Raw genomic sequence first — 23,356 nt, forward strand, 5'->3', positions numbered from 1 at the left:
ATTCCTTCTCTGGGGTATCAGGGAGTCCCCCAGCCAAGCCGTCAAGAGAAATCGTTTTGCCACCATTTCCTTTTTTTCTGGTGCTCACTGCCGTCTCCAATCCAAGTTGCGTGTGGTCACAATTCTCATTGAACCAAGATGGGCTGACCGCTTTTTTCAGAGTGCTCAGTCCTCAATTCTTTATACAACTGTTCCAGGTTTCCATCCTAAAATCCAGGATTTTAGCTTCGACTGCCCTAAAATTTGCAACTGAACATTTACTCTTTTTGCAACTGTTACTCCTGTTCCTCATTTTTTTTTTTAATTGCCACAATCCCATATAACCTTGAATCTATAAGAGAAAAACGTCCTTTTAAAAGTCAAAGGAGGTCTGTGGTATATTGTCTGTATTCCAATGGGTATCTCCGTGGCTTTAGTGAAAAGAAAACACTTTCTGAGTTGAATACTCTCTCCCATTACTCAAATGTCCTTTCTTTAAATATTTCCTCCCTCACTCCCTTCACACTATAGACGTTCCATCGAAGAATATCTTGATTATCCTTACCGCTGAATTGCCTTGAGAATCTACCGTTTAGCTGTTTGGGATCTGCTGTTGTTGGGTCACAAATTCACTTTGAAATGGTTAGCAACGGTATAAATAAATGGAAAGCATTATTTATTATATGTAAATCACTTCTTACTTGGTATAATTCTTTGCTTTCCCTCTGCAAAAAAAGCACACTTATATTAAAGTTGAACGTGTGAACTTTTTCCTGTAGATCTCGGTGAATAGATATATGCTACTCAAGTCATAGGATTCATGACAACACAACTGAGATTTCAACAACTTTTGATCTTCTCGTGATGTAAAGACCAAATTACTTTGCATTTAATGATTACATGAACTAATGTGCCATAGGGTCTGAGACTCTCAGCTTTGAGAGTTTTTCTTAATGTCTCTAAAGGGTAGTGTTATGATGTTTGTAACTTATCTTAAAATACTTCAGCACAAAGCAAAGTAAGTCCGAAAAAGACAGATACCATATGATTTCGTTCGTATGTGGAATTTGAGAAACTTAACAGATGGACATAGGGGAAGGGAAGGAAAAAATAAGATAAAGACAGAAGGGGAGGCAAACTGTAAGAGACTCTTAAATACAGAGAACAAACTGAGGGTGGTTAGAGGGGTATTGGGTGGGGGATGGGCTAAATGGGTGATGGGAATGAAGGAGGACATTTTTGGGGATGAGCACTGGGTGGCATATGTAAGAGATGAATCACTAGGTTCTACACCTGAAGCCAAGACTACACAGTATGTTAACTTGGAAAAAAAAAAAATATATATATATATATATACATATATATTCAGAATACCAATAATGCGTATCAGATTCTCAGAATCAACATTTATAATGACACATGTTATAGTTGGCCCTTATTAGTAAAACTTAAACGTATTGGAAATACATAGATTTGTTGAAATATTTTATTAAGTTAAAGATGTTTAAGCTATGTAGATTAGAAATTGGAGGAAATATTTTGAACTCATTCACTGTCTGGTGAACAGTGTATAACAATCTAGCTAGGCCCCAAAACTGAGCACTTAATTAATGAGGAAGCTAGAAAAGAAGTTACAACTGGTTCGAAGCGGACCCCAAAAGTGAGGCAAATATATAAGCCCATCCAGGAGGTAATGCTGAAATGAATTTTCTTAACAGGTGCGAAATTGGTTTCTTCCACTGAAGGAAAGGAAGGCCAGTTGAACCTCCACTAGGCAGAAGTTACTCGCATGTATATAGACAAGTATCATTTCCATTACCATAAGTGTTCTACAGGTTGACTTAGATGAACAGAATTGTAAAATAGCTCAAAGACAATAAGGGCAGTAACCCTTTGGATCAAATAATCACGAGTGGGCTCTTTTCGTCCGACTCTTGATTTTGGCTCAAGTCATGATATTGTGGTTTTGTGAGTTCGAGCCCCACGTGGGGTCTCTGTGCTGACAGTGCAGAGCCTGCTTGAGATTCTCCGTCTCTCTCTGCCCCTCCCCTGCTTGCACTTTCTCTGTCTCTCTCAAAATAAATAAATAAACTTAAAAAAAAAAAAAGAGTGTGCTCTTTTCCACTAAAAGAATCTAGTCATCTTTTGATCTATTTAAAAGTTGCTCACAATTTTTCCTTGCAATAGATCTGTCTCCAGCCACTGGTTGTAGACGGATTTCTGGTTGCTGCTAAGAAGGTAATAGACGTGTGCTTCCGAAATGCTGCCTAGTTCTCCTTGGGCTACATTCTCTTGCTAGATATTTGTCAAAAAACCTAAAAGAAAGACCTGGACCACACTGAGCTCACAGAACAGGTTGTATTGTGCTTGCTCACTCGTAAAAACGTGTTGAAAACTGTCTACATCTATCATGAAATTCATCAAAAGCTTTCTTTCATTATAACCTGCGCAAGGATGTAGGGGAATGGTAGCCCTTATCAACCTCAAACATTTTAAGTTATTACCTTCATCTACCAAAAATAAGCCAGGGGTTGTGCATATCCACGTTAACTTAAGGTAACTTTGCAACAACCAGAAATTGGTATCTGTGTCAGACCTTTTCTTTCCTTTGAGAGAGGGTTGTAAACTCTGTTTGCTGAAAGTCAAAATTTGTTTCTGTAAAAGATTTTGGCTGACTTGTAATGGATTTTAGCAACTGTGTGAGTCCAGTCTGGCTAGGCACACTTCGCTTGTTGTGTTCTGCCATGGGCGTGACCCACTCAAAGTCAAAAGAACCAGAAAATACAATTTTTAGTCTTCACTCATTTCCACCATGTTCCCCACCCCAATTCCAGACTCCAGATGGGAGGACAATGGGAAGACTTCGAAGGCGGTGTGGACCTTCAGTCTCAGTTTCTCCAAGTCAATATTTTCTGCTCTTTTTTAATAAGACTGTATCACTGGACCATAAGATACTTTGGCAGTATCTGCATCAAAATGTAAACACATATGACTGGTGAGTAAGCTAAGTTTGTCGGGCTTATCCAGCGTGGTTACAGAAGAATTACAATTTCCATACACCTCCAAATGAACTCTCAAAAGCAGGCCCTAGTGAAAAGGAGGTAAAACAAAGACTACGACATATGGTTTATCTTTTCAGTAATGACATTCTCGAGTGTAATCCTATACACTTTTTCCCCTTAAATAAAGTCTTGTTTAAAACCAAATGTTTCTCTGTTAACACAGGGTAGGCAAATGAGAGTCCACACGCGGATATTGAGATATTCAGTGGTTTCATGGTTTTGAAAAGATTGAATTAACATGCTGTACTTGTGGCCTCCTGGAGAATAAGGCTGTGTAAAGGGAAAAGTGGTTAAGGACTAGGCTTGTGTCTTCCACATGGACAAGCTCTTTCGGGCCACACTCAGTTGCAGAATCAGCATTTTTTTTTTTTTTCCAGAGAGGATAGAGTGGTTGTGCACGGCAACATAGCCCATATGCCCACATCATAATGGCATATTTCCTGACCCAAGAAGGAAACCTACCTTAAGATTCTCCTTTTAAGTAAAAGGCTTCCAGAGAGCCCTTTAGATCTCTAAAGTCACTCCAGAGGGAAAACATAGATTTTTTAAAGTTTTAATACAGCTGATATGACCAACCAATCATTTACTAATGATCACATTCCAAATATGCCTTCTGCTATTCTGGTGTCAAAATGAGGTTACCACACCTTTCCAAATACTTAAATTTTCTGTTCAGCTGCCAGGGTACATGTTACTCCTTCTAGGGAGCTGGGGAGGATAATCACCTTTTTAAGGTAACTTTATAGGAAATCAGATAGCAACAGGGCAGGAGTCCTGCAGTAGAACAGAGTTTCAGAGACTAGGAGAAAGCCAGATGACATCTAGAGGTCAAAGGGGTGTGGCGGGTACCTTGTTTTTGTTTGCTTGGGCTCCATTCAACCTTTCTTCTTTTTTCTTCTGCAGTGAAATCTACGCTTTCCAGACTCTTTAGCAATGAAGGCCATGGATACAAATTAGGTTCTATGTTTAGATGCATGCATTTGCCTAAGCTTTGGAGATAAGTAAAAAGAGACGATTTTCCTGCAGATGTTTCTGCTGGAAAACCAGGTGAGAGACGTGACTATCAAGAGGTCATTTTGCTGGCATATGCACGTGTCCAGTGTTGAGTATGAAGTCTCATTGGTATCAAAAGGTGGTTATTGCAGCAGCGGAAGGATCCACAGTGGTGTCGCAGCAGGCTCCACATGCCTTGGCCACAACCATTTATAGTCCCGTGCTGGATCCTTGTCCCCCTGGTCTATCAATCCTTCCATGCCTTTCTGTCTAAAACACCAAAGGTGGTTTGGCTTCCCGTGCTCCACTTCAACTAATATGGACAAGATCTGTGGTCAACAGGAAATGATCAACCATAGGTTGAGAGCTGAAGTTTCAAAATTGGTAAGTTTTACAATCAGGAAGGAGTTTACGTATCCTCCCTTCAGTCCAAACCTCTTCATTTTCAAGGTGGAAAAGTAAAAGAGGCTACGTGATTTGAGATTAAATGAAGTGGGGCAGTATGATATACATGACAAAACAGAGGCAATGAGTAAGGCATATCTGAGTTTGAATCTTAGAGCTGCCACCAATTCACATGTGACCTTCCCTTCCCTGAGCCTTAGTTTTCTTACCTGTAAAATAGGAGTAATCAGGTTGGAACATGGCGGGCTTTCAGTAACTTGTAGGATCTCCCCCTTCTTTTGTTTCTTTATTCTAGGTCACACGATGGGATTGTGTTTGTTTCGAACCCAAGTTTCCTCATCACAAATACAAAGAGAGGTGAAAAGCAAGCTTATGTCCCAGTACACCGTTAGTCTGTGGACAATATAGAGCAGGAAAAATCTGGAAGGCAACACTGAGATCAGGAGAGTGATACAATAGGAAAGAACGGTGGAAGACGGAGATCAAAACTGAAATTGGGATCTGGAAATGTTGCCCCTACCAAAGTAAAATAAATGGAACAAAGGACTCTACTAGGAAAGGTCTGTATTAGTCAGCTCAGGCTGACATAACAAAATACCACTGGCTGGAGTGCCTTAAACAACAGACATTTATCTTCTCACAGTTCTGTGCCTAGAAGTCCCTGCTTAAGATGCAGACCAAATTTGGGTCATTTTGAGAGCTCTCTTCCTATCTTGTAGAGAACTACCTTTTCACTATGTCCTCATGTGGCCTTTCTTTTGTGAATGTGCCTACAGAGAGAAAGCTCTGATGTCTCATCTTCTTCTTACAAAAACACCAGGTTATGGGGCACCTGGGCGACTCAGTTGGTTAAGGGTCCAACTTCAACTCAGGTCATGATCTCACGGTTGTGGGTTCAAGCCCCGCCTCGGGCTCTGTGCTGACAGCTCAGAGCCTGGAGCCTGCTTTGGATTCTGCATCTCCCTCTCTCTCTCTCTGCCCCTCCCCCATTCACGCTCTGTCTCTGTCTCAAAAATAAATAAAACATTAAAAAAATTAAAAAAAAAACAGGTTAGGGTCCACCTTTATGACCTCATTTAACTCAACTACCTCCATAAAATTCCTAGCTTCAAATACAGACACACTGAGGGTGGGGGCTTCAACATATGACTTTAGGGGGACACCATTCTATTCGTAACAAGATCCAAGTGACCTGATAGCAAAAACCAACACGGCCAAGTAGTAGCAGTTCCTGAAGGGAGATGGTAGTTCATGGTCCGGTCAGGAAACTGAGCTGGATCCAGCAGCTGGTGCCGGGAACTTCAGCCTGCTCCACCGCAGTGGAGAACAGATCTGAATTTCACAGGAAGGGGGTGAAGGCCAGACATACCTGCCAAGGTTAAATAACACGGACAGAAAGCGAGTCAGACCAGACACTAGTCTCCTTTTAAGTTCTATTCAACCAGGCAGAGACAGAATCTGCCAATATGCTTACACTGTAGCCAACACAGTCTTACCAGCAACCTCTTTTCCCATTCCCAAGGTTTAAAGATGGTACTTGGAGCCGTCAAAGTGATAGTGTAAGTTCTAGTCTCCTTTGGTTGTTTTGTGCTGTCCTACACCTGTACACATGGAATTCACATGGCCCTTAAACCAGAGGTCACATAATTTGAGGCTCTCATTCCATGCCCCGTGGAAGTCCCAATGGACTCCTAAGAGTTTTGCAGATTCCCAGGGACTTACATTCACCTAGCCATCTCTCCCTCTAGGCATGCCGTGGTGCCTGTCTTTCATGCGACATTGAAACACACACAGACACTTAGCTTTTTTTCTCCATGTCCACAAAAACTTCCAGGAGAACACTGAGCCTGGTTGAAGATGTGAGGGTCATAGGGAAAGGCTTAGGAGTCACATTGCCTCCAGCCATCTCTCCAGCCCACCTGGCCCTCCTTCTGGGAATCCCTACACCCCACCCCTTGTTATGCAAAACAGTTCAGCTCTCCTTAGCAACTTCTCCCAAACTTGAATGCCCAAACCCACACACATGTTGACTTCGGAATCCAAAACAAACAGATCCAGAGTAGATTAAGGAGTTTACTTAAAAACATAAAATCTAATAAAAAGTGAAACCGTAAAATAAACAAACTATCGTTTATAAATAAACCAGGCTAGTGATCTTAGAGATAATGCAACACTCCTCATCCTGGGTTGGTTGCATCTAATGGTCCAATTAAAAGCAGGAGTGAAATCAATTCAACTATCTTAGCCATCAAGAAGAAAAGAAATGAGTCAATTAGGCTAATGAGAACCATTTTCATCAGTGCAATAAATTGAAGTCGTCATTAAATATCACTGAAAATAGTTCTGACATGTTTCTCCTTCAACCTCTCCCTATCTTTTTTTTTTCTCTTCTCACATATTCATTTAGTCAGCATCTATGATTGTGCACCTACTGTGTGCTGGGCCCTGTTGTAGACACTGCGCGTGTAGCAGCGAGTAAAACATAGAAGGATAGAAGAGCTAGGCCGAAGAGATAGATAATGAACATGTAAACAGACGCATAAAATAAGGTCACGTAATGGTCAGTATTAGAAAGAAAAGAAAGCAGGGTAATAAAGAGACTGACTGGGATAGGCTGGGTCAAGCTGGTACGATAGGGAAGGCCCTCTGAAGATAACCCTGTTGAACAACCATCTTCTTAATTAGCAAAAAAAAAAAGAAAAAAGAAAAAAAAGCCTTGCAGAAGAGAATTCCAAAGCCCAGGAAGGTGAGAAACAGCAAGGAGGCCAGTGGAAGGAACAGGATAAAAAGGAGGAGATAAGAGGTGACCACAGGGCCCAGATCACCCGGAGTCTTGTGAATCACGGTAACGAGTGTGGATTTTCTTACCATCCGCACTACCCTATTTCCAACCATTTGTTAAACACCTTTTGACAGAACCAGAAATAGACCTACATAGTTCTTTTTTTGTTTTTTTAATTCGCTGGAATATGGAGTTAAATAATAAGATATAATTAAGCAGTGATTTAAATGTTAAAAGCCTAAAGCCTTTGTCTCGTGAATTTTTACATGCCAGGGTGCACGGTATGCCATCAGAGACCTTGCACTGCACATTGCCATCTGCTCCTGCAAAAATCTTTCTGTAAACAAGCAAAGAAATCCTTGCAATACTGTGCCCCAGGCTCCTCATTTCAGACCACAGCTGAACTTAAGCGCTCAGGAAATTTTCATTGTCTTTGAAAACCAGGAAGAGAACCACTCCAGATTTTTCTTTCTCACTAGGTTCTTGGGATGACTCTGAGGAGAGTGCATGTGATTTTTGGAAACTGTAATTTTTTCCAGCCCCTAGAGATGGGGAGGAAGAGTCAACGGGGTGCCAGAAAAGCGAGCTGAAACAAATTATGTGGGGGGGCTGAAGAGAAAACCCACCATGTGATGAAATATTCTCTCTCTCTTTTTTAATTTATGAAAAGCACTTACTCGCATGTTCCACACCCATCTCCCATGGGGCTTTCTGGTCCATTCAACCGCATCACTTAAGAATTAATTTTTTTCTCCATAGCCAAGACTATTAAGACAGCGAGACGCAGATCGGCATCTTTGTTGCATTGGTTCAGATGGAGTTCCCTCCAGAATTTTCTGCCTCCTTCCTTCCTTCCTTCCAACATAATTCTAAGTAATACCCATCCACCCCAATTTTGATCTTCTCCATTTACCAGGACTTAGAGATTCGGAGCAACAGCTGAAATGAAGAAACCAGCTCAAAGATGAAATTTTTCAGGGAACCTCCCCCAGGCTCTGCTCCTAAATAGAACAGTGTCTTAATCTCACAGTCTGGGTATAGTTTTAAATAATGTGAGAAAACCAACCTATTGTGAGATCCTAGCCAATCACTTACTCTCTCTGGATCTCGGTTTGCCCACATGTAAGAAAATGATTAAATAAGAGAGGGGAAAAAGCAACATGAACTAGGATGCTCACTGGAGCATTAAATATAACAGTGAAAAATTAGAGGCAATTCAACCTCCAAAATGCTAACATCATCATAGTATTTTACTGGATTTCGTTAATAATAAAAACAACTAGAATTCGTGTATTTATAAGACTTGGGCAAGTACGTTGCCTCATTTGTAAGCAGCCTAACAAAAAACAGACCAACTTGCAATTTTTACTTATCTCTATTTTGCAGATGAGAAAACTAAGGCTGAAAAATAGGTTAAGTGATTGGTGTTAAGTCCCAGAGGTGGCACAGGACCGAGCACCTATTCAGACCCCGCACGGAAGGAGGTGGGACTCAGGCAGGCTTGGTTTTGAGCAGCAGCTCGCCATCTTTTGAAAGCTGTTCACCCGGACGGGCCTCAGTTTTGCCATCAGCAGAACGGGCTAGTGGGTGTGTGATCGAACAGGAGAACATAGGTAGAACGCAGTGCCTGGTTAAACCCTATTTCTCTTTTTTTTCTCTTTTAACTATTAATTCCACAGCCTTTCTACTAAACACCACGCTACCACTACCGTCACTGGAACTAGTTACCAGTTAATTCTGCCTCCTCCTATTCTGCTGGTCAGGGGCGGTGATTCTCCACAGGCCGCCAACTTCATTACCAGCCCCTGGCCTAGGGCCACCCACAGCCAGCAGAGAGGGAAAGCGGCCTTGCCCCTGGCACCAGTCTTGTTCCTTCTTTCCTTCCCACCGACCTCTGAATTCCTGCTGGCCTCTTCAAATCTCCGGCACTGGGCCGCCTGAGTGGCTCAGTCAGTTGAGCCCCTGACTTCAGCTCAGGTCATGAGCTCCCAGCTCACGGGTTTGAGCCCCGCCTCGGCCTCTGTGCTGACACCTCAGAGCCTGGCCCCTGCTTTGGATTCTGTGTCTCCAGTCTCTCTCTCTGCCCCTCCCCGGCTCATGCTCTGTTTCCCTCTCTCTCTCTCTCTCTCAAAAAATGAATAAACATTTAAAAAAAAAGTGGTTTTAAATAAATAAATAAATAAATAAATCTATGGCCCTCGTGGACTCTTCTGTTGGGCTCCCTGTGTCAGAAAACAATGTGAATATTTTTGCGTTTTTACACGTTCTGGGCTTTCTGGGTACTCGGGGTTAAAGGATGAGTGAAGGGCAACTGAGACTTGGAAGTTAAAGGTAATGGTCACCCGCGGAGCTTTGCAGAGTCATCTCCCCTGGAGCCATTTGTTCACATTCCGAAGGGTTGTAACACCTTCCGGTCTCTCCTCAGAGGTGTGTTTACTTTACAGAGCAAAGGTTTCTGACCTTCTCTCGGGGAAGACAGGAAAGACAGCTGGGCAGTTTCTCCTCTGTGAGCCCCAAGATCCATAATTTCAGGGACTCTCTGCTGGGCTATAGACACCCTCGCCGTTTCATACATTTGGCCGATGGCTGCCTTTATCACGTCACCCTCAGGGGGACATGGGGCATGGCAGACTGGTGCCAACATATTCCGTAAGTAAATATTCAGTCTGCCTCTGATCCAGAAACCTGTGTTTAGCGTAAGGATAAATAAAATAAATATAACTATAAAATATTACCTCCTTGGCTTGGCTTCTTCTCCATAGAGGCCCGAAATAAATACGTTTCAGGCCCTTTCCCACTCGGCTGCACCTGGGTCACTGTCATCTGAAGAGTCACCCTAAATGAATGCATAGGAAAATTTAATTCGATACCCGTTCCGATGCTGATCAGATAGAATTAAATGGAAAAGAGGAATATAAATAGGCTCATCTTGGGAATCAGATTGAAAACCCTCAACAGAACCCCAAACTTCATTTAGGAAAGATGGGGAAACCTTAAAAGTCAGAGGAAATTAAAGGGCGAGAGACTCACCAAACTCACCAGTTACTGTTAAACATAACATCACAACACAGCAGTGAAATTATTTTCAACTAAGCAAAAAGAATGCAAAATGATCTCTCAGATCATCCACGTATTTACTCTTTTGCCAGAGGAAAGGAGCTTCCAACAAAACCATGGCTCCAGTATCGGAGGGTTTGTAGACAACAGGAGAACTGTGCTGTTTGCACCCCTGTATCTGGTCTGTCCAGACGGTGACAACAAAAACACCTCCTCAATCCAGTTACGACCCAAATCTTCAGGCTTTGGCAGCCTTCTCCTGCATGGCTGCCTTATAGCGAACTTCGTGACCCAAATCTATCTTCATTCAGAAGCACACAGGAAGTCAGTCTCAGTGGGGTTTGGTCAGAGACTTTTGTGCACTCTGCAAAGTGTCCTGGACCCAGGTTGTCACCAGATCGGCTGAGTGAATACAAATGAGCCACCTCCGCAAAAACAGCGGTGAGTGAAACTTGAGTCAGCCTGTGACTGATCCCCGGCTCCGATGAATTCCATGACTTCGAGTTCCCAACACAGCTTTGGCCTCAGACTTTAGACTTTGGGTGCCCTCAGGGCAATGCTTGGTTGTCCAGTTGTACAAAGCCTCGGGGGATCCTGCTACTTAGCTGTGTGACTACTTTCCAGATCCAAAGCACAGCCTTCGGCCCTGTTGGCATCTCTTTGCAATCCACTCTATCTGGTCCCACTTCTTCCTGCTAAATCCAATCAGTTCAGCATTTGACAAAAGTGAAAACATGAAAAAGCTGGTTTCTGTTATCATCTCAAAGGTAGATTTATTCTATGACTTTGGACAAATCATTCAACCATTCTGATCTCTGTTCTTTTAAAACATAAGTAGCCTGCATGGATTGTCAGCACATAGCTATCCATGTTTCCAGGGATAGCGTTCAGTAAACTATGAAAACCCTCTGGAAGCATTACTTTATACAAAACAGGCAAATTCCAACCTTAGGGAGGTTAATCCCTTCGTAAAATAGCATAAAAATACAGAGACACTAAGTTTCAAGAGGATGGAATTTGACTCTAGCTAGATTGTTCTGCCTTAAACCTCAGCCAATGTAAGGAGCCAAAAAAAAAAAAATCTTCAAAATCTTAATAATTAAATGAATTTGGATAAGACAGTGGCAAAACCAACTTCCTGAACAATGGAAATTATATCTGCCTCTAACGGCTTTACTCTGTTTGCAAGAGGACATGAAAACTACCAGGGCGAAACCATTTCACGGCCTTAAGTGACCAGTGTGCCAATATATCATGTTTGCTGTTTTTCATTTTCTGAGAAGCAACACAAAAGATCAGTGTCCTGCCATTTTCAAATATTAACGGGACTGAAAATATCTATTAATCTGATTTACCGGAAGAGGCTTTCAGATGATAGGGATGATCATTTTTGCCCATGAAGTTGAGCAGTTTGGTGACAGTGAGAAGTCGGGCTGATTATTTCTATCTTATCTGATTCTGTCATGACTGTAGAGTTAGTTGGCTTCTGCTGGGGGTTTGGCATCCTGGGAAACTGACCTCTTGGCTCCGGGGCTGTGAAATCACAGAAGCCTGTGGGTTCCACCCAGCTTTCTTAGAAGGAATATTTAAGCAGTTCTACTCTTTGCTGGGTAAGAAGTTACGGAGAACAGTTTACATACCAAACTGGCAACAAGCATGGTCTCTGTCCTGTAATCTATAGAGTCCTGCACCCAGCTTCAGTGATTAAGTCAGTTTCGCTTTTAAAGTAGACAGCACCAAGATAATCCCATTTGCTTCTATCGGTCCAGGAAGAGTATGTTGTGTTTAAGCACAGTGCAAGCCTCTTTTATTTGCTGTTTTATAGGCCTAACATTCCCTTCCCACCCAGAATGGCCAGTTAATATACCAGGGCTAAATGTTTGGAGAATTACTCTACCATATGGAAGTAGCAAATGAAGAACATAAAAAGCAAAAAGATCAATGCCCTGGTGGATAGTGGTCTCAAATTCACTCATTATTCATACAAATGTAAGAAACACAGGGAACAGGAGAAGGTCAGTGGGGTCCATGGAGGCCATTCCTTTCCAATATGCTCTTTTTTTCTTGGGCAGCATCTAATTGCTTCTGTGCTGCTATGGTTGGGCCTGGAATACTGTTCCAAGTATTTATTATCCTCAAGAAAAATTGTTCCTGGTGTCTGTTCTGTATGTAGGTTGTTGAGTTTCAAGTTGTTGGCAAACGAGGTCTTAGGCAGAGATGGTCTTCAGAGGAGCTTCATGCTGCTTCCCAGGGGGTTCTGTCCCTCTTGGAAAGAGGAAAGGCTACTTTAACCCCAATGTTTGTTTATCATTTTCCATGGGAGGTGTGCTACTGGAAAATGGTGGCAAGTAGGGGGTGGTCTAGGGGGATAGACATTTTTCAGTTAACAACTCAAGAAACAACAGATGTTGGAGAGGATGTGGAAAAAGGGGAACCCTTTTGCACTACTGGTGGGAATGCAAGCTGGTGCAGCCACTCTGGAAAACAGTCTGGAGGCTCCTCAAAAAACTAAAAATAGAACTACCCTACGACCCAGCAATTGCACTACTAGGTATTTATCCAAAGGATACAAAAATGCTGATTTGAAGGAGCACATGCACCCCCGTGTTTATAGTAAGGCTATCAACAATAGCCGAATTATGGAAAGAGCCCAAATGTCCATCAACTGACAAATGGATAAAGATGTGGTATATAGATACAATGGAATATTACTTGGCGATCAGAAAGAATGAAATCTTGCCATTTGCAACAACACGGATGGAACTAAGTGTATTATGCTAAGCAAAATAAGCCAGTCAGAGAAAGACAAATATGATAGGATTTCACTCATATGTGGAATTTAAGAAACAAAACAGATAAACATAGGGAAAGGGAAGTAAACATAAGATAAAAACAGAGAGGGAGAAAAAACATAACAGATTCTTAAACACAGAGGACAAACTGAAGGTTGCTGGAGGGGTGTTGGGTGGAGGGATGGGCTAAATGGGGGAGGGGCATTAAGGAAAGCACTTGTCAAGATGAGCACCGGGTGATATATGTAAGTGAGGAATCACTAAATTCTACTTCTGAAGAAAAAATAAAGAAAATGGAAAAAGAAAAGAAAACATTTCCTGGTTCTCAGGAAAATAGAAAGGCATAAAATGACCTAGGAGTTACCTCCTTTGCAATTATTAAAGTCCTTCCTTCCTTCCTCCCTTCCTTCCTTCCTTCCTTCTTTCCTTCCTTCCTACCTACATTCCTTTTTCCTTTTTCCTTTTTCCTTTTATTTTATTTTATTTTTTTTATCCAGAGCCCACTAGAATAAAGGTGCCTTACATGGGAAATCATTATTTTACCCTGGTTCTCCTTGTTCTGGGAAAATTTCCAATGTCTTCAGAATAGCTATTGGCCTTTACCGGCATACGCCTTCAGAGGTCTGCGGTGCTAACCCTCGTGAGCACCTCAATGTCTTGACGCCAAATGCCTAGGAAATGTTATAGGTCTCCTTCTAACTACACTTAAAGATTTTCATACTTATATATTAGTCCTTAAAAGATGGATAAGAGCCGCATATTCTTTGTCTATGTAAGTAGAATTACTAATACTCTGGGATCTCTAGTATCTTCATTCGACTCCTAAGAGTTTCTGGAGGCTTCATACCCTGGTATATGCAAGGCAATTGAATGATCAGACAAAAGGATCTTTCTTTTCTAAAAACTTCAGTCCATCAAGTAATGAAATGATGCATTTGGGCTGGAATTCTCTCCTTCCTAGGACTGAACATTAATCATCCAATGAGCTCCTCTGTTCTTCCTCAAAGCAAGGTTTGGTCCATCTAGAGCACGATTCTCACACATGAGAGCTAGAAAACTTTTGACCACTCTGGGCTGCCTGCAAAACAGGATGGAGTTTTCAAGGAGGGCTATTCATTACCTCACAAATCCTACAGTATGTCTGCCTTGGGTTTATTAGTTCAGTGAAATTTTGATGGATTTTAAAATATATATAAATAACTGTAGTAAAAAGCCCATGTAGCTTTCACCCACACATGAACTGAGGAAACTAATTGGCGCAAGAGCTATGAACACAAACACGCCCAACTGGCTTTGTTTGGTGGGATGGTGATTTCACTCTTGGAAGCCCTGCGACTCTTGGATATGCTTTATTTTTTTTCTTCTAATATAATTTCACATTCAAAAAGGTAAAGCAGAATGGCTTCTCATTGAGGTATGCCTCTACAAATACTTACAAAAAGAGAAAGCACCTTAGGTTAGAAATGAGACACAGAAACCTCAGTCAAGGCAAAGTGGAGAGATTTATGAATTTCCTAATGAATTTTATCCCAATAACCTTGACCACGTAAAGAGTGTTAAGTATATTTGTTGACACCGTGATCTCAGACGCTCAAGATAGCAAAAGCAGGACATGTAAAGGAAGCTTAAAAGTAACAAGAAATGAGGAGGAGTGAATAACAAAGAAAATTAAGGGAAGTGAGAAATGAGAAGCTTCTGCCAATACTAAGGAGTTAACAGTTCCCTAGATTCAGGCTCTATTAATCCACGCCCTAAACTTGGGGTGGGGAGGGATGAGTTATATGAACTACCTTAACTTTCTAGACCTTGTGGCTGATTCAGAATAAGACTTATTATCTCTAATGAGTGGGTGCTGGCAAAACCCGGGAGACTCACGAGTTCAACCCCCACATTCTACAGATGAAGAAATTATGACTCCGAGAAGTAAAGGAACTTTCAAGGATCTCCCAGCTGGTCAGCAGAAGAAATGGAACTAAATTCCAGATCTGTGTCCTCTCCCATTCTTATTTCCACTCAGCTTCCTTCCTGATTTTGGTTGGGCCCTTCTAATCACTCATTGTGCGTACACCCATCCTCTTCACCCTCCATTCCACCCCCCCAACACACACACACACACACACACACACTTCCACTTCTGCTGTATGCTTGTGCAATGAGTTCTCCATCAGTTAGGACGGGCTGGCGGAAAATAACAAGGAATGTATGTTGCAGCCCAATGTTTACACACTGAACGCAAATGCAGTGTAAATGGCGGTCTGGCACCCCTGGCCGTTACAGATGCCTTAATGTGACCTTTGGGAAAGTCCTGATGGAATTTACCAATTTTCTTCTCCCCGAATCCACCAAATCGTTGCACAACACAAATCCAGCCGTGCAATCCCACCCTGTGAAAGCAAGGAGCTGTGGGGCTGGTGGCATTTCCCAGTGGATTCATTTGTCCAGGCGATCCTGCCGTTGTCACCTCGACTGGGAAACAGCCATTTGTTTTTGTTAGCATTTTTGGAGTCAGGAGGCTTCTTCCATGACACGTGACAGATACACAAGCCCCTTGGTTCAAACACTTCACCTCCTGGGCGCTAACACTCCCCACCCACACCCCCACCCTCTGAGGCCTTCATCCCCACACTCCACCCTCTGTTTCCACCCTTGGCTTAATGACTAATCCCACTAACGTATTGTAAAAGGCCAAATGAAATAGCCAAAAAAAAAAAAAAAAAATCTTTCATTCTAAAAAATATTTTAAGGGGGCCCATGTGATGTGAAGTGATCTCCCTCACATGCACATTGTTGTCACTGACAAGCCATGAGAGGAATTTGAGTTTTGAGCTGTTTTCTGACTGGTAAGGATGGATTTAGGCATTTGGAACTGGATGGGGGCGGGCACCCATTGTGGGGGGGGGGGGGGAGGCGGAATGCTATCCCTCCTTAAAATATTGAATGATAAAAGAGCAAAAATTCTGACCAAGAATTAGAAAGACATCACGACTGGTATATGGAAGGTTAAACTTTGGCTTAAGACAAAGAACTTTCTGATGAAATAGACTAGTACACTCTGCTGTTTCAGTGGAGGTCAGAAGACCACCTATGCAGATGCTCCTATCAGGAATTCTCAGGAAAAGGCTGGACCAGACACTCTGAATCCTCCACAGCTCTCCACACCTGCAGCTACAGAAGCCCCTCTGATGGCAGGTTGAGAACAGAATGTGATGTGGGCTTGGAAAGGATCACAGAAGCTGACGGACACGGGGTTTAAAAATGGACCCATTTGGGGCGCCTGGGTGGCTCAGTCGGTTGAGCGTCCGACTTCAGCTCAGGTCACGATCTCGCGGTTCGTGAGTTCGAGCCCCGCGTCGCGCTCTGTGCTGACTGCTCAGAGCCTGGAGCCTGATTCAGATTCTGTATCTCCCTCTCTTTCTCTGCCCCTCCCCCGCTCATGCTCTATCTCTCTCTGTCTCTCAAAACTGAATAAACGTTAAAAAAAAAAATGGACCCATTAGCAGGCTATTCTGACCAACTACGGGGTGATTCTGCAACTCACAGTGTGTGCTGTAGCCAGTAAACCCTTCAAAGACCTTCTATAATGAGCACAAAGAATATTTTATAAATATCACACCCAAAATTTATTTAACTTTTCAGATGCACGAGCAGACTTGAAAAGTGTGTCCCCTTAGGTCACATAAACAGCAACTTTTAACATAAAATTGAGGAAATAATAGCCCCTACTTCTTAGAGGGTATGAGGTTTGAATGAAGTGAGGCATGAAAACCGCTGGACAGATCTCCAAGCACACTTAGTAATTAATAAATGCTAGCTGTTTGTCTTACTTGCAGTCAGTATTGCTTTTCTCAGTAAGCGACTTCTTAATAGATATCACCTAGGTAGATAATCCACACTAGGTCAGAAGGGTCCCAATCCGGGGTTTGCAGAGCCCTAACGCGTGGTCTGTGCCACACCGCCCGGCCTGCGGTGCTGTGCAGAGTGACTGCTCGTGCCTGCAGCACGTTGGCATCTTGGCGTGGTGTATACGTGTAGAAGGAAGCCACAATGAAAGCGAGTCCTCAAAAGGCTCCATTTGTCTGAGAAAGTGAACAAAACCTGATGAAGGTAGAATAAAAGGGGCAAGTAGAAAGAACTGGGTCAAGAGAGACTTGGTATACAGATCCGTGTGTGACTGATTTAGTGGGTTAGGGTTGCCTTGCGACTCCGTGGGATTTTCCAGCTGCTCGAGGGAGTAGAGAATTTAGGGCCAAACATTTGGTGAGTTTCCTAATGAAAGAGATTAAACAACAGCCACTCTGGCTTTTTGTACGCAGAGCCATGTTAGCTGAACTCCAGAAAGGGAAGAAACTCTTACTCTGTTCTACGTTCGTAGGTGTATAGGCCCAGACCGAGGTGAGCACCCCCAGAGATCTCATGTTACCGCTCTGTCCCTTCACCGCCATAACAAAACCTGCAACATACACTGAGAGAGACTCTTAAAAAATGACATCTGTAAAGTAAGCAAGAGAAACATATTACCCCGCAAAAGCAAAGGCACAAATGCCCAGAGGCTAATGGGTCAATGGCCCAGAGGCTAGCTCCCAGCCAGAACCCAAGATCGATGAACTGGAAAGCTTAGACTCTGACCGGACTCAGGACTCAACTCACACTCATTCAATGGCAAGATCCAATTTGGGATCAACGCAGCTAACCACCCAGCAGAGGTCTCTGTTCCAGGGACAAGCCTGGCAGTGACCACCTGTGTTTGTTCAACTAAAGTCTGCACAGAGTAAGCGGAAAAGATAAGGTACCAAAGCGCGATCGTTCCTGGACATTCATTTTTAGGAACTGTCTGGGACATCCAGTTGTGGCGTCCCTAGACATAGACGAGTTAAAATGGTCTCTGGCTACCTCGACTCACAGGTCATGAATTCCACTTCACCCAGAATAAAAAAAAAAACTGCCCACCACACACGGAATCATGATTTTGACACAAATGATCAAATGGAAACCACAGAGCATGTGGTAACTTTTTAGTGGCATATCCTACAACTAGGATACTGGCAGTTCCTGGGAGTCTCAGCATTTTAATGTAGTGATGAAATGGGGCATATGGCAGGCAGAGTTCTAAGATGATCGCCAAGGTTCCTGCCCCCCCCCCCCCAGTGTATATGTCTCCTATAATTCTTTTGCCTTGATGATGGACAGGACATGTGAATATGATGGGTTAATCATGCCCTTCATCAGATGACTTTCTCTAAATTCCCATTGTGAGATTAGAGAGACACTTTCCTCCTGGCAGAGGTACGTTGAAGAAGAAAAAGTACATTGAAGAAGTACATTGCCATGTGGAGAGAAGACCACGTGGCTAGGACCTGAGAGAGGCTTTCAGTCTCTAACGACGCCTGGCCAACGCCAAACGAGACAACGAGACGTCATTTCCTACAGCCACAAGGAAATAAATGCTGCCGACAGCATGAATGAGCTTGGATGAGCTTGGATGAATGAACTTGGAAAAGAACTCTGAGGTCCAGAGAGAACACATCCCAACCACCACCTTGATTTCAGCCCTGTGAGACCCAGAGCAGATGACTTAGTTAAACCTACATGGACTCCTGACCCTGGACACGGAGAGACAATAAGCATGTCATTTTAAACTGTTCAGTTTATGACAATTTGTTACAAAGCAACAGAAAACTAATACATAGCCCCAGTGGAGTGGCATTATGTCCTCGTTTATCAAATGTGTGACCTCAAGCAGGTTAAAGAATTCTTACAGGCCCCCACTTTGTCATTTCTAAAAAAAGTGAATTATTGACATATCTGTTCCATTGTTCTCATGTTTAAAGCAAAGATTAAGAGAGATGTTATCTACAAAAGACATTATTTTGGACACCATAAAGCACTAATCAAGTAATTGGTAATACTCAGTGAAAATCTGTGAGGTAAATGAAAATGCAGAGGTCATGATGGGCTAAAGGCAGAACCATAATCTCTGACTCCAGCCTTTCAAGACAGGACGGGAGATGAGAGTCCCTGTTCCCGTGACTTAGCTCCAAAGCAAATGCCAAAGGAGGTCTGGGTTCATCCAGCAGAAGGCGTAAACGTGGGGAAATTCCCTCTTTGGTGGAAACTGCCAGAGCTCACGCTGCAAACCATCTACCTATCCATGTTGTATATATTTATGTTACTGTGCCAAGTACTAGGTAGGCACTGTGGGTAAGGAGGCAAACGGCTCAGCATCTCTTTTTGAAGGCAGTTAAAGTACATAGGAAGACACAAATACAAGATGAACGATTACAAAGAGGGTGAAAATGTTATATTGGGTCGTATATTGTTATATTGGGTTGTAAATGTTATATTGGGTGAGCACAGAGGAGCCCAGAGAGGAGGAGACCCTGACTGTCATGGAGATATACAGGAAGGTGTCTCAGAGAAAGGCAGCCTTGAGTTGATTAGTAAAGGACAATTAGGGGTAATTAAACAGGTGAGTTTGGCAGGATATTGGGGAAAGAGGCATTTTATGGGAAACAGTTGTGTTAAAGATAAAGAGGCTTAAAAACACGATCCTTTTAGGGACAAGCACATTAGTGGCAGCTGGGTTTATAAAAGGAAACATGGGGGACTCCTGGGTGGCTCAGTCAGTTAAGCATCCGACTTCAGCTCAGGTCATGATCTCATGGTTCATGGGTTCAAACCCCGCATCAGGCTCTGTACTGTCAGCTTAGAGCCTGGAGACTGCTTTGCATTCTGTGTCTCCCTCTCTCTCTGCTCCTCCCCCACTCATGCTCTGTCTCTCAAAAATAAATAAACGTTGAAAAAATTATAAAAGAGAACATGAAGCTACATGACAAAATGTAGAGTTTAGAATTAGAGAAAGACCAGACCGTGAAAGATCATACATGCTTTGCTCAAGAGTTTGATATTTATTCTAAAGGTGATAGGGAGTTTGGTGGCTTTGAAACAGACTGGCATTTCAAACTTGGGCAGCAGTGTAGGTAACGGATTAGAAAGAAGAAAGAATCCACCTTGAAGGTAATTTGAGAAATCTAGGTAAGAAAAGATAAAGACAACATCAGTGCACATTAACGGAGGGGATGAATTAAGAGCCAGAAAGAAAGTAGTACATGTAGGACCCAGTAGGCCAGCGTGAATCTAGCTGAGAAAGATAGCGTGATTGAAGCCAAGGTTTCTAGCATGAGAAACTGGATAATGGCAAGATTCATGAGTACACCAGCTCTCATCCTTCTAGAAGGCAGACAATTTAGGTAAGGGCTTCAAGAATTTCCCAAAGCTTGCCAGAAAGTTGGAGAAAGAAATTATTAATACAGCCATTTAATTTATGTCCTAGATCCACTGAGGCCAAACATTACCCAGGAATATTTTCTCACTAATAAGAGTGGCTTAGGCAACAAAAGTCCTTCCTGTGACTAGGACAAGGCAGTAGTGATTATGTGTCCCTTAATGCCTGGAATGGTTGTGCATATAGATGCTCAGTAAGTATATCATGGGACAATTTCTTGATGGGTGTGTCCCATCAAGCATTTGGAAGGCAGAATCTGGCATTTGTTGACTGGCTGGATTCTTGGCTGAGGAATTTAAGGTAACCATGCTTAGCTCAGCACATATGTGCACTTTAAAAAGGAGAATCATAAAGCATCTCATATAACAAAAGAAATTTTAGTCTCCAGAAGTGACTCTTGCAGTAAAGGAGGTAAGAGTGGCCAGAGCTCGCAAGGATTGTCAACACTTTTTTAAATTCAGCTTTTAGAACCACGTCATTCAAAATGATGTTTTCAATTATTCCTGCTTTCAAATTGAATTTGGCTTGAAAATCAATATACCATACCACTTGTAGTGCGAACACCCCGTAAAAAGCACTGAGAAGGTGGAATCGATTTTTAGATGGTGCACGAGACCTTGTATTCGCCAGATCACACCGGTCCTTTTAAAACATATCTCACGTTGGTCTTCCGCTGGGGAGCATCGCTTCATTATTATTGATCTCACTCCAGTCCACCAGCACTACCCTGAATCCAACTATCTCAGTGGTCATTGTTGTGGTTTTTGTATTTATCTGTCCCCGTGCCTATTTTTGACCCAATATGTTATCTCTTCTGTCTGTTAGATTGTGCCCAACTTCATTCTTTACTAAGGGCCCTCGAAACACGATATGCTCCTATCACCATGGCTAATCGCCTAATCTTTGTTTATTATTATTCAAGCAATACACAAACAGACTGAACAACTGTAACCAGAAAGATGTTATTTTTTTTTATAACTTTCTTCTCTGCCTCTCCCCTAGAAACTGACAGTTGCCTTCTTTTTTTTTTTTTTTTTTTTTTTTTTCCCTTTCTTCTCCATGAGAGTAAAAGGAGGGAAATGCAGTAACAGAAATCTTGGATTTCGAATCGCAGAGTTCAAATTCCCATTAGAGAGGATGGCCTCAGCTGGGCAAAATAAGAGCGCAGAGCAGGGCAGCCCCGGGGTGTTATGGGAAAGAGAGCTGAGAGGAAGCCCTGCAGCCATCAATGAAAGTCCAAAGAGTGAGGATGAATACAGGAGGAAGAGTAGCTAGGGTAAGACCCAGGTCAGACTCAAGGTAAGAGAGATTTGAGGAAATGGTGAACAGTGAGTTACTGCAGTTAAAGAGCGATCTCCATTGCAGCTCACGCTTTTGCATGGTTCCCAGATCTTTGTGGCCAGTGGAGGTAGGTGGAGGTGACCCAGCAGAAAAACACAGGGAGAGCATCTCGACTCCATGCGACTGTGGGAATCACGCAACCCAGAATAACTAGGAGTTTATTTTCTGCCTAGCAAGTGAAGAAACATAGGCTGTGATCTCTTACAGAAGTCTGTTTGTGATTTTTCTCACTTTACTGTAACCCTATTTTGGTCACGCTCAACTCAAGCCAGCCAGCATGTGCTTGCCTCCAAAATCACTACCTGATTTTCTTTTCAGTTTGGGATTCTACATCAATTATTCCATTCTCTAACTTGTAATAGGTCAACTTATAAGATATCAGAAAGCTTATCGTACATAAGTTTGGCTTAAACTCACCTTTCATGAATAATTGAGACAAAAGCTTGTGTAGTTCCCTATTAGGCTTAGCGGAAATTACTAACCGCCCTATCTCGCTTCTGTAACTTCACCTGCTTGCTAAATAGATAACTTAGGTTGCAAAACGCTCCCCACCCCTTCTCCCAAGATCTGGCCTAGGCAAGACCAACACGTAAAAAGTCACGAACTCACTGCCCCACGGTATCTTGGGTGTCTAACTATGATTGGTCATTTTAAACCCTCTTAGGACAAAGAACTTTAAATTGATAGGTGCCCACCGAAACTAATGTCTGTGGGTCACAGTATAATTGGCTACCATGAAATGCTGGAAATTGTAATTGGTTAATTAAATAATGACGTATTCTGACTTGCTAAAATCCAGAGAAGCTCACTGCTACCTTTGTTCGGGGCCTTTCTCTGCACTTTTCTCCTTAAGATCAGGAGATCAGGTTTGGCCCGACCGTGAATAAAATCTTGCCTCGCTTCTACTCGGTGTCTGGTGGTTTTTTTCGACAGCACCCTGTTTCATGTGGAGGTTCCACCGAGAGTCTATGACCACCCAAAATTCGGAGGCTGAAGCGGAACAGCTAGGGGACAGCTCCCGAGAGACGTTCCTCGGCCCCCGGCCTTCCGTTCTCAGACCTGGCTTAAGTAAAGTACATGAGGCGGCGCCTACTTTCTATTTTCTATTTTCTGTTTTCTGTTTTCTGTTACTGGCCAGATCTGATTCTAGGAGGGAAGGCTGGACTCAGCTTAACTTCCCCCTAACTGGTGTCTGGTGGAGATGTCCCCAGAACTGTCTGGGTCTTTGGACCATCTGGGTTGGGCTTGATCACCCCAACCATTTGTTCTATGTTCAGTGCTCTGTGTGCCCTGTTAAATGTTTCCTGTTAACCTATCATTATCTCTGGTGTGACCCACTGTTTAACCTCCGTCATGGGTCAGTCTTCGTCCGAGCCTTGCTCCCTCCCTTAAAGGCATGCTAAATAACTTCTCTGGTTTCAGAAAAAGAGGAAGGAACTATGGCTTTAACCTAAAGCCTTCCTGGCTGCGGACATATTGCCCACTGGACTGGCCGACGTTCTCTGGGGTTGACTGGCCCCCAGAGGGCTCCTAGAATCTTAACCTTGCTTCTGCCGTCTGCAGGATGTTCATCCCGACCAGGAGCCATATGCTGTGACTTGGGTCGACCTCCTAGAAGACCCACCTTCTTGGCTGAGAGAGTGCCAGAAACAGGGCCAAAAGC

Source organism: Prionailurus bengalensis, chromosome E4 (assembly GCF_016509475.1).
Source record: "Prionailurus bengalensis isolate Pbe53 chromosome E4, Fcat_Pben_1.1_paternal_pri, whole genome shotgun sequence".
NCBI lineage: Eukaryota > Metazoa > Chordata > Mammalia > Carnivora > Felidae > Prionailurus > Prionailurus bengalensis.